The sequence below is a fragment of the Rutidosis leptorrhynchoides genome, chromosome 4, assembly GCF_046630445.1.
Source record: "Rutidosis leptorrhynchoides isolate AG116_Rl617_1_P2 chromosome 4, CSIRO_AGI_Rlap_v1, whole genome shotgun sequence".
Lineage (NCBI taxonomy): Eukaryota > Viridiplantae > Streptophyta > Magnoliopsida > Asterales > Asteraceae > Rutidosis > Rutidosis leptorrhynchoides.
The window spans coordinates 387,924,941-387,938,505 of record NC_092336.1 but is presented as its reverse complement, the minus strand read 5'-3'; positions in this window follow the sequence as shown (position 1 = coordinate 387,938,505).

Here is a 13,565-nt window from a genome sequence, read left to right as displayed (position 1 = left end):
GTAGCTTCATGTTGCCCTTTTCTCCGTACACCATTAAGGGTTCTCCTTCTTCTCGTACAATGCGAATTGCATTTTTATAACATACGATCTCTGCTTTCACCTTCTTCAGCCAGTCCATGCCAACTATTACATCAAAACTCCCTAACTCTACTGGTATCAAATCAATCTTAAATATTTCGCTACCCAGTTTAATTTCTCGATTCCGGCATATATTATACTGAAATTAATTTACCGTTTGCTAATTCGCGTAAAAATCTACTATCCAATGGCGTCAATGGACAACTTAATTTAGCACAAAAATCTCTACTCATATAGCTTCTATCCGCACCCGAATCAAATAAAACGTAAGCAGATTTATTGTCAATAAGAAACGTACCCGTAACAAGCTCCGGGTCTTCCTGTGCCTCTGCCGCATTAATATTGAAAACTCTTCCGCGGCCTTGTCCATTCGTGTTCTCCTGGTTCGGGCAATTTCTAATAATGTGGCCCGGTTTTCCACATTTATAACAAACTACATTGGCATAACTTGCTCCGACACTACTTGCTCCGCCATTACTCGTTCTGACACCATTTGTTCCTTTCGTTCTGTTAACCCCTGGTCCGTAGACCTCACACTTCGCCGCGCTATGACCATTTCTTTTACACTTGTTGCAAAATTTGGTGCAGAACCCCGAGTGATACTTTTCACACCTTTGGCATAGCTGCTTCTGAGTGTTGTTGTTGTTGTTGTTGTTGTTATTGCGGTTGTTATTGTTGTTGGGATGATTGTTGTAGTTGCTATTGTTGTTATTGTTGTTGTTGTTGTTGTTGTTGTTGTTGTTGTTGGGCCGTTTGTTGTAGTTGCGATTGATGTTGCGATTGTTGGGATAATTGTTGCGATTATTATTGTAATTGCTGTTGTTGTTGTATTGGTGATTCTTATCACCGTTTTCCTCCCACTTTCTTTTGACTTGCTTCACATTGGCCTCTTCAGCCGTCTGTTCTTTAATTCTTTCCTCAATCTGGTTCACTAGTTTGTGAGCCATTCTACATGCCTGTTGTATGGAGACGGGCTCGTGTGAACTTATATCTTCTTGGATTCTTTCCGGTAATCCTTTCACAAACGCGTCGATCTTCACTTCCTCATCTTCGAACGCTCCCGGACACAATAGGCACAATTCTGTGAATCGTCTTTCGTACGTGGTAATATCAAATCCTTGGGTTCGTAACCCTCTAAGTTCTGTCTTGAGCTTATTAACCTCGGTTCTGGGACGGTACTTCTCGTTCATCAAGTGCTTGAATGCTGACCACGGTAGTGCGTACTCATCATCTTGTCCCACTTGCTCTAGATAGGTATTCCACCATGTTAATGCAGAACCTGTGAAGGTATGCATAGCATACTTCACTTTGTCCTCTTCAGTACACTTACTAATGGAAAACACCGATTCGACCTTCTAGGTCCACCATTTCAATCCGATCGGTCCTTCGGTTCCATCAAATTCCAAAGGTTTGCAGGCAGTGAATTCTTTCTAGGTGCATCCTACACGATTTCCTGTACTGCTAGATCCAAGGTTATTGTCGGTATGTAGCGCAGCCTGTACTGCAGCTATGTTTGAAGCTAGAAAAGTACGGAATTCCTCTTCATTCATATTCACGGTGTGTCGAGTAGTCGGTGCCATTTCCTTCAAAATAGTCAAATGGAACAAGTTAATCATACAGAATATTAAGAGTAGTTAATAGTATTTCGTAGCATAATATGAACTCATTTATAAAAGCTTTTTCTTCATATTAGCGTTTTATAAGTTTAAATTCGGGTAGTACCTACCCGTTAAGTTCATACTTAGTAGCTAATATACAATTCAACTACTACAATTCTATATGAAAAACTGATTATAATAATATTTCGCGTTCAAACTTTTATACAATATTTTACAAACTTACAATACCGCTTATTTTACATAAAGCATGAAATATAGCACACAATAACTTTGATACAAGATAGTTGTGAAGATAATTCTAGCTAGTACACAAGTCGTTCAGCAAAGGCAATAAAGACACGTAATTCATACGTCCAGAAACAAGTCATGCATTCTGGTTTTACTAGGACTACTTCCCATCCTTGGTCTTGTGGAACATAACCGTTATGGCCGTTGATAAGACAGCGTGTTGTAACGTCGTCAGAGGGACGAGGGTTACGTAATGACCAACAGTCTCATAATAACCTAAAAACCTCATTTCTTACCCCAATTACCGACTCCGTCACTTGTGGGAATGTTTTGTTTAATAGTTGTAGCCCGATGTTCTTTTTCTCACTTTGGTGAGAAGCGAACATTACTAACCCGTAAGCATAGCATGCTTCTTTATGTTGCATGTTAGCCACTTTTTCTAAATCATGAAGTCCTATATTCGGATACATTGAGTCAAAATAATTTCTTAACCCGTTGAGTAAAATAGCATTTGGGTTCCCCGAAATATATGCGTCAAAGTAAACACATCATAACTTATGGGTTTCCCAATGTGATATCCCCCATCTTCCAAACGAAAGTCTCTTATAAACCAAGGCATTCTTGGAACGTTCTTCGAATGTCTTACAAACTGATTTCGCTGTAAATAGTTGTGCCGAAGAATTCTGACCGACTCTAGACAAGATTTCATCAATCATGTCTCCGGGTAGGTCTCTTAAAATATGGGGTTGTCTATCCATTTTGTGTTTTTATACTGTAAAATAGACAAGAGTTAGATTCATAAAAAAAATACTTATTAATACAAGCAATTTTTACATATATCATAAAGCAAAAGCACACTATATTACATATATTACACCACACGAATACAACTATCTTATTCCGACTCGCTCGTTTCTTCTTCTTCAGTTTTGGTTCGTTTTGCCAAGTTTCTAGGGCTATATGATGTTCCCCTAATACGAGCTGTCGTTTTCCACAACGGTTTAGAAAAACCTGGTGGTTTAGAGGTTCCCGGGTCATTGTTACAACTTAAGGGCTTCGGGGGTTAACGATACATATAAAGTTCATCGGGGTTGGAATTAGATTTCTCTATTTTTATGCCCTTTCCCTTATTATTTTCTTTTACCTTTTTAAATTCAGTTGGGGTAATTTCTATAACATCATCGGAATTCTCGTCGGAATCCGATTCATCGGAGAATTGGTAATCCTCCCAATATTTTGCTTCCTTGGCGGAAACACCATTGACCATAATTAAAATTGGTCGGTTGGTTGAGGATTTTATTTTACTTAACCGTTTTATTATTTCCCCCACCGGTTCTATTTCCTCCTCCAGTTCATCCTCTTCCGGTTCTGATTCTTCTTCCGGTTCTGATTCTTCTTCCGGTTCTTCTTCGGGAACTTGTGAATCAGTCCAATATATATTCGACTCTTCGTTATTATTAGGTGAGTCAATGGGATTTGTGCTAGAGGTAGACATCTATCACACAATATCAAACATGTTAAGAGATTAATATATCACATAATATATACATGTTAATAATATATAGTTTCCAACAAAAATGTTAAGCAATCATTTTTAAAGAAAACACGGTCGAAGTCCAGACTCACTAATGCATCCTAACAAACTCGATACGACACACTAATGCAAATTTTCTGGTTCTCTAAGACCAACGCTCGGATACCAACTGAAATGTCCCGTTCTTATTGATTAAAAACGTTCCATATTAATTGATTTCGTTGCGAGGTTTTGACCTCTATATGAGACGTTTTTCAAAGACTGCATTCATTTTTAAAACAAACCATAACCTTTATTTCATAAATAAAGGTTTAAAAAGCTTTACGTAGATTATCAAATAATGATAATCTAAAATATCATGTTTACACACTACCATTACATAATGGTTTACAATACAAATATGTTACATCGGAATCAGTTTCTTGAATGCAGTTTCTACACAATATCATACAAACATGGACTCCAAATCTTGTCCTTATTTTAGTATGCAACAGCGGAAGCTCTTAGTATTCACCTGAGAATAAACATGCTTTAAACGTCAACAAAAATGTTGGTGAGTTATAGGTTTAACCTATATATATATATCAAATCGTAACAATAGACCACAAGATTTCATATTTCAATACACATCCCATACATAGAGATAAAAATCATTCATATGGTGAACACCTGGTAACCGACATTAACAAGATGCATATATAAGAATATCCCCATCATTCCGGGACACCCTTCGGATATGATATAAATTTCGAAGTACTAAAACATCCGGTACTTTGGATGGGGTTTGTTAGGCCCAATAGATCTATCTTTAGGATTCGCGTCAATTAGGGTGTCTGTTCCCTAATTTTTAGATTACCAGACTTAATAAAAAGGGGCATATTCGATTTCGATAATTCAATCATAGAATGTAGTTTCACGTACTTGTGTCTATTTTGTAAATCATTTATAAAACCTGCATGTATTCTCATCCCAAAAATATTAGATTTTAAAAGTGGGACTATAACTCACTTTCACAGATTTTTTTACTTCGTCGGGAAGTAAGACTTGGCCACTGGTTGATTCATGAACCTATAACAATATATACATATATATCAAAGTATGTTCAAAATATATTTACAACACTTTTAATATATTTTGATGTTTTAAGTTTATTAAGTCAGCTGTCCTCGTTAGTAACCTACAACTAGTTGTCCACAGTTAGATGTACAGAAATAAATTGATAAATATTATCTTGAATCAATCCACGACCCAGTGTATACATATCTCATTATTGATCACAACTCAAACTATATATATTTTGGAATCAACCTCAACCCTGTATAGCTAACTCCAACATTCACATATAGAGTGTCTATGGTTGTTCCGAAATATATATAGATGTGTCGACATGATAGGTCGAAACATTGTATACGTGTCTATGGTATCTCAAGATTACATAATATACAATACAAGTTGATTAAGTTATGGTTGGAATAGATTTGTTACCAATTTTCACGTAGCTAAAATGAGAAAAATTATCCAATCTTGTTTTACCCATAACTTCTTCATTTTAAATCCGTTTTGAGTGAATCAAATTGCTATGGTTTTATATTGAACTCTATTTTATGAATCTAAATAGAAACAGTATAGGTTTATAGTCGGAAAAATAAGTTACAAGTCGTTTTTGTAAAGGTAGTCATTTCAGTCGAAGGAACGACGTCTAGATGACCATTTTAGAAAACATACTTCCACTTTGAGTTTAACCATAATTTTTGGATATAGTTTCATGTTCATAATAAAAATAATTTTCCCAGAATAACAACTTTTAAATCAAAGTTTATCATAGTTTTTAATTAACTAACCCAAAACAGCCTGCGGTGTTACTACGACGGCGTAAATCTGGTTTTACGGTGTTTTTTGTGTTTCCAGGTTTTAAATCATTAAGTTAGCATATCATATAGATATAGAACATGTGTTTAGTTGATTTTAAAAGTCAAGTTAGAATTATTAACTTTTATTTGCGAACAAGTTTAGAATTAACTAAACTATGTTCTAGTGATTACAAGTTTAAACCTTCGAATAAGATAGTTTTATATGTATGAATCGAATGATGTTATGAACATCATTACTACCTCAAGTTCCTTGGGTAAACCTACTGGAAATGATAAAAATGGATCTAGCTTCAAAGGATCCTTGGATGGCTTGAAAGTTCTTGAAGCAGAATCATGACACGAAAACAATTTCAAGTAAGATTTCCACTCGAAATAAGATTGTTATAGTTATAGAAATTGAATTAAAGTTTGAATATGATTATTACCTTATATTAGAAAGATAACCTACTGTAAGTAACAAAGGTTTCTTGATCTTGGATGATTACTTGGAATAGATTTAGAAAACTTGGAAGTAAACTTGCAATCTTGGAAGTATTCTTGATTTTATGAAACTAGAACTTTTGAAATTTATGAAGAACACTTAGAACTTGAAGATAGAACTTGAGAGAGATCAATTAGATGAAGAAAATTGAAGAATGAAAGTGTTTTAGGTGTTTTTGGTCGTTGGTGTTTGGATTAGATATAAAGGATATGTAATTTTGTTTTCATGTAAATAAGTCATGAATGATTGCTCATATTTTTGTAATTTTATGAGATATTTCATGCTAGTTGCCAAATGATGGTTCCCACATGTGTTAGGTGACTCACATGGGCTACTAAGAGCTTATCATTGGAGTGTATATACCAATAGTACATACATCTAAAAGCTATGTGTTGTACGAGTACGAATACGGGTGCAAACGAGTAGAATTGTTGATGAAACTGAACGAGGATGTAATTGTAAGAATTTTTGTTAAGTAGAAGTATTTTGATAAGTGTCTTGAAGTCTTTCAAAAGTGTATGAATACATATTAAAACACTACATGTATATACATTTTAACTGAGTCGTTAAGTCATCGTTAGTCGTTACATGTAAATGTTGTTTTGAAACCTTTAGGTTAACGATCTTGTTAAATGTTGTTAACCAATTGTTTATTATAACAAATGAGATGTTAAATTGTTATATTATCATGATATTATGATATATAATATATCTTAGTATGATATATATACAGTTAAATGTCGTTACAACGATAATCGTTACATATATGTCTCGTTTCGAAATCATTAAGTTAGTAGTCTTATTTTTACATATGTATTTCATTGTTAATACACTTAATAATATATTTACTTATCATTTTACATAATTAACCAAGTGTATCAATATCTTAATATGATTCATATGTACCTAGTAAGTCGTTGTTATAACGATAATCGTTATATATATCGTTTTCGAGTTTCTTAATTTAATAGTCTCATTTTTATGTATATAACTCATTGTTAAAATACCTAATGAGATACATACTTATAATAAAATCATGTTAACTATATATATAACCATATATATGTCATCGTATAGTTTTTACAAGTTTTAACGTTCGTGAATCACCGGTCAACTTGGGTGGTCAATTGTCTATATGAAACCTGTTTCAATTAATCAAGTCTTAACAAGTTTGATTGATTAACATGTTGGAAACACTTAATCATGTAAATAACAATTTCATTTAAAATATATATAAACATGGAAAAGTTCGGGTCACTACAATGGATTGGGACGGGTCGCTTCAACAAACACGCTAACCAATTAACCGTCCGCAGCTTTTCTGTTTTAACTCATTCGACTATTCAATTAACATGTATGAAACTGTCTTATTTTCTTTATACTTCCATCAGATATCTTATACGTATAACTATCTATATCATCATCTATATCTATCATAAACATCATATCATTCTCGCCTATTTCATTTCACCGAATCATCATTATCATCATCTCATCATACCCATTTGACATAACAATATCATCATCATAATGCAATGAGCTTTATCACCATTAATATCATCGATAAACCTTAATTATCCCCTTCATAATCACCATTCATAAACATGATTAACATCATCATTATGTTACGCGTATCATCTCACCATCACCTCGTTATCATAATTATTATCATCTAACTCTAGTTATACTTAATATGGGTACGGCCAGGGTTCAGTCCAACAGAAGGTTGAGTTGGGTCTCGGCCCAAAAGGATAAACAAAAAAATGACAGTCCATCAAGGAACTAGAGTTTGGCCCAATAGAAACTGAAAAATAATGACCCAAATCAGGAATTGAGGGGTTCAGTTTCTACTCATTTTAGTGGAACGGTTCTTAAAGAAAAAAAATAAACTGATGGCTTTTGATTTAGAGTTTTCGAAGGTTATAGATACACAACATGTACCGATCGTCCCCTTTTATATTCATCATAAAAAGGTTATCAATTATTCAATTGTCTTTGTCGGCCATGATTCCTAATTTATTCCTCAAGTATGATTGAAAATGTTTTGCATATTAATATTCTATGTATCCACTTGACAACTTTAATAAAGTTCACCCATTTTATCATGTTATAATGCTCGACAGGATGTCAGAACGAAATTTATAGCAGAGGTTATGGTATTCATGAATTTATGATGGTATGCGTGTGTTTGCACCTGCAGAAACAAAAGAGAAAATATAGGTGTTAGTTGGTTTATCGAGTTGAATCGAGAATAAGTAGTAGATGATGAAAGTGGTGATGGTGTGTCACGTTTGCATGAATGCAGCAGCAGGTATTAAAGAGGGTTCTTAAGTGTTCTAGGTCTTCATTATCACGACAAAGAATGATTTGGATTTTGGTTGTAAACTAAACACGAAATCAAAACAGTATTATTAACAAGAAATTCGTGTTCAAAGTGGGTTTTTTGGTGATCTTACTCGTTAACAGTAGCATGTTCGGTTAAGATGATGATGATATAATTGATGGTGTTTCCAATGATGAGTCGAGCAAGTGCAACAGTCGAGTAGTAATAATTCTATGGTGTTGGTTTAGTGGTGGTGATTTGAAAGTGATTGTATGATGGCGATTTGAAGGTGGTTTGAGTGATGATGGAAGTTGTCTCATGGTGATCGAATAGGGTGGTTCGTAGTGATGAAGATGGAGTGTAGTTGTTGAGTAATGACGTTCCAAGTGTTGTAGTAGTTCGTGGTGATCTCTCTCTTTCTCTCTGTAATGTAACAAGTAGGTATATCCATATATAAGGAGGGAGGTGGTGATTGTTGTCGACAGAAGTATTCAAGCCAAGAAGAAGAATACAAGAAAAATAAAAAAAGGTGAAAATGATGGTTAACAGAATTTGGATCCCTCTGTGTGATTACTGTTTTTGACTTGTAACAATAGACAGAAACAAAATGAATAAAGTTTGATCATGATGGCTAACATAATTTTGTTCTATACTGTAATGGATTCCAATTTGTAATCAGACAAGAGATAGGAAAACAAATCAAATACTGTGTTGATTGCTACGTAAAACAGATTCAGATTCTAAAGCAGATCAGGAAATAACCTAGGATGTGGATGTTAAACAGAATACAGATGTATTTATATTTATTTATGTATATATCCGTATATATATATATATATATATATATATATATATATATATATATATATATATATACCCGTAATAATATATCTGTATATCTGTTTATCTGTATATTTGTATATATAATTATTTCTGTATTTTACATATTAAGGAAACATAATATTATTAATAATACAAACATTAATATTTAACATTAATTTTAATTTTAATAATAACAAAACTTAGTAGTAATAATAATAATATAGATAATAATAATATTAATAATATTAATATCAAAATAATACTAATAAGAATAATGATAATAACAATATTAAATAACATGATAATTTTAGTAATCAACTTAATAATAATACTTTTAATAATCCTAATAATAATTAAGTTTATAATTTTACTAATACAATGATACTAATAAATATAACAATAATGTTAATATTAACATTTATCTTTAATCATAATGAAAATAATAATAATAATAATAATAATATTAATAACTATATTTTTAACTTGTAATTACTTTTACAATTTATTAATTGTATCATGTTTACTTATTACATAATATATTAAATCTTTAATATTTATTAATTATGATATCTATAGTATTACTTATGTATAGAATTCATATATATATATATATATATATATATATATATATTAATAGCAACTTAATTATTCTGTATATTATTTTACATTTTTAATTCTAATATTTAAATTATATTTCATAATTTCAAATTATTATATATACTTACATTTATATATATATATATATATATATATATATATATATATATATATATATATATATATATATATATATATATATATATACATATTTATTTACAAACAATTATTCATGAATCATCTGGAATAGTCTGAGGTTAAATGAATACATGTAACAGTAAAAAAAAATTTGTGACTCAACATTACAGACTTTGTTTATCTTGTCAAAATCATATAAAGATTTAAGTTTAAATTTGGTCGAAAATTTTCGGGTCGTCACAGTACCTATCCGTTAAAGAAATTTCGTCCCAAAATTTGATCGAGGTCGTCGTGGCTAACAATAAAAATGTTTTCATGAAGAAAATGGGTTGATAAATAGAGTTTTATCATTTTTTAGTAATATTGATAAAACAATTCGATTATTCGATAAGTATGGGTGAAGCTATCACAAAAGAATGAAATGAATGAAATAGAGATTCGTCTTAACTTCTGACGTAGTCATGGTTGATTTTCGAAATTCAAGGAATTTATAGAAAATGTTCTAAACAGAAAGGACATGTAATAGCACGATTTGATTTGTTAAATTACCAGAATCACGGAGGATAGAACTATCAAGAATATATTTTATTGATATGTTTAGAGGTTAAGTAGAATGAAAGAGTTATGTAACATGGTACATGATGAGGGTGTGATCTTCTATGAACCATCATCACTTTCCATTAGAAACTCAGCATGACTTACTGTAATATAACCACATTGGCCGGGCATCATTGTATTATACTAACTCATGCTTTAATTCCTAACACTTCTCCAGAAACCATTCATAATTTAAACTCGAATTTTAAAGAAATTTAGAAACTAAAATAGTTTCCTTTATGATGTAATATATGTAGCACGAAGAGATATATAATTTTGGACGAGAATATTTTGGGATTTCTAAGTTCGAAAGTTGATGAAGAAATTTCTTCCACAAGGATTTAGAATAAATAAGGAGCAAAATATTCGTTAAAAAGTTCATTAGATAGAAAATCATCTGGATTCATTAAGTACCGCTTTAGTCCTGGTGATTTGTCCAAGCCTCTTTCATAGTTTCGCATAATCCGTTTTCCAGTATCAATTTTTCTGTTGAGTGTTTCTGACACTCCATTCTTTATTATCAAGATTTTGATCTTTAAGACCATATATATATTTTACTACTTCATCAACATTCAAAGTTATCATAACTGAATCATTGATTATCAATTCGAGGTGCTTCAAGAATTTCGAAGGATTTGAACGCAGATTGTAATCGTCAAGATACAAAGGATGTTTAAGATGAAATCAAGTGGTAACTTGAAGAAATGTTTAGTTGTAGAAGGTGTAGCTTATTAATGATATCGCAATGTTATAATTAATATTTCCAACTCTCTTAATACTTTTTAATTGTCCAAGGTTAGTAGTTGTGATGACCCGGAAATTTCTGACCAAATTTAAACTTAAATCTTTGTATGATTAACATTTCCGACACGATAAGCAAAGTCTGTAAAACTGAATCTCAAAATTTTTGAACTACTTTTATATATTTAAATACCCTTCGGTTGTTTTCGACGATTCGCGAACAATTATATGTAAATAGATACATATATACTATAACTTGAAAAGGTAACAATGTATTAATTATTTGATACCGTACATTAAACTTATTGGTTTAAATATCTATTTGAATATATATGATAAGTTGAAATATTTATTATTAAAATTTATTTATAAATAACTTCCAATGTGTATTCAAAAACTGATTTATGTATATTAAAAAAAGATATATACATATATATAATTTCAAGTTATTTAGTAAACGATAGTAACATTTTCAAATTGCTACAGTACCCAAAATGCTACAGTGTTTTTGAAAATCACTATTTGCTACAGTGAATTACTGCAGTACTTTGCTACATTGCTACAGTACTTTGCTACAGTGTTTTTGAAAATCACTATTTGAAAATCACTATTTGCTACAGTAACTTTGCTACAGTGGTACAGTGGTAAAGTTTATTGATAAGACGATATTTTGACAAAGGTACGAGTCATGAAATGTAAAGTGATAGTTTTCTAAGCATACGAAAATGCGTTTGAGAAACCGGAACCGGGACATAAGTCGAGTGACAACGTACGAATTATCGGGACGAAAATTACAAGTCAACTATGCACGTGAATTTAATATAATATATAATTAATTATTTAAATTATATATGTTATATATAATATAATAAATATGTCGACAGAATGAAAACAAAATAGATTGGGTGCCAAACAGCTGGCCATGCGATCGCATGGCACTAACCCACATTACCTATGCGATCGCATGGGATCAAGATTCAGGAAACATTATAAAACGCGATCGAGTTCTGGCATTTGACACACACACATACCTCCCTCTGTTATTTATTTTATTAATATTTATATTATTATTATTATTATTATTATTATTATTATTATTATTATTATTATTATTATTATTATTATTATTATTATTATTATTATTATTATTATTATTAAAATTAATATTAAGATTAACATTATTATTAATCTTATTATTATTAGTATTATACATAAAATACTACGACGGAGTGATGTTCGAGTAATTTAAAAACGGGTTTTACGAGCGGGGCAGAGTTAAGGAAATTATGGGTTATTGCCAAGGAGGTTATGGGTAATATTCATGGGTATTATTTCCAAGTCAAACCTAGTGTTATCATCTCCGTTACGTCTACGTACTTTTCTACAATATTGAATCTCAATATTGATATGTAAGTAATTATATTTTATCTTTTATATAATAATTGTGTATCCATGTCTAGTGCTCGAGTATATATATTTATACATGCTTGTATGCTAAATTTCCTTGTTAAACAGTTTATGATGTACCACGAATTAAATACATATATTACTGGTAAAAGGTATATGATATACATGTTTTTGGAAAGCTGACGAAAAATCAATAACTTTTCATTTAGATATCGAATAATTTCGATGAATGGATTAAAAGATGTGAGCAACCGAATTATGATTGAAGTTAATTGAAATTGCTTTTGAATCTACAATTAAGATTTAAACAACTTGTTTACGAGATTGAAGAATTGGATTTTTGAATATTACCAACCGAGTAAATGAATCCTTATATAAGGTACGTCTCGTTTTGTTAAACTATTGTCAAAATTGACTTTTTGAAACAACATTGGATAACTTTTGTATGTCAATATCGAGCATTAGGATTGTGATACACTATGACCTGACCTAGCTTGATAGACATTTATTGACCAACATATGTTCTCTAGGTTGAGATCTACGGTTATTTGGTAATCCGTGTTTCGATCACATTTTGGTGAACGACTTTATATGCTGATAAGGTGAGTTTCATATGATCCCTTTTGCTCAATATATTTTTGGGCTGAGAATACATGCGACTGTTTATAAATACTGAAAATACTAGATTTATATGTGTGAGTTTCATTTGCTCCCTTTTTAATTGCTTTTGCAATCTATATTTATGGGCTGAGAATACATGCACTTTATTTTAAACGCAATGGATACAAGTACATACTAAATTCTACACCGAGTTTGAACCGAAAATCCCTTAGCTTTGGTAACTAGTAACTGCCGGTTATAAGAACTGGTGGGCGCGAGTAGTTATATATGGATCCATAGGGCTTGATATCCCCGTCCGAGCTAGAGCACTAGCCTTTTAACGGACGTATGCTATTTGAGAAGCGTACACGTTGGTTTGCGTGTATTATTAAGATGATTATACAAAGGGTACAAATTATATATACGTTAAGTTTAGTTACCAGGGTGTTCAATTTTGTAGAATATTTTGATAAACGTTTCTGGATTGAACAACTGAAATCTTGTGATCCACCTTTATATACAGATTATG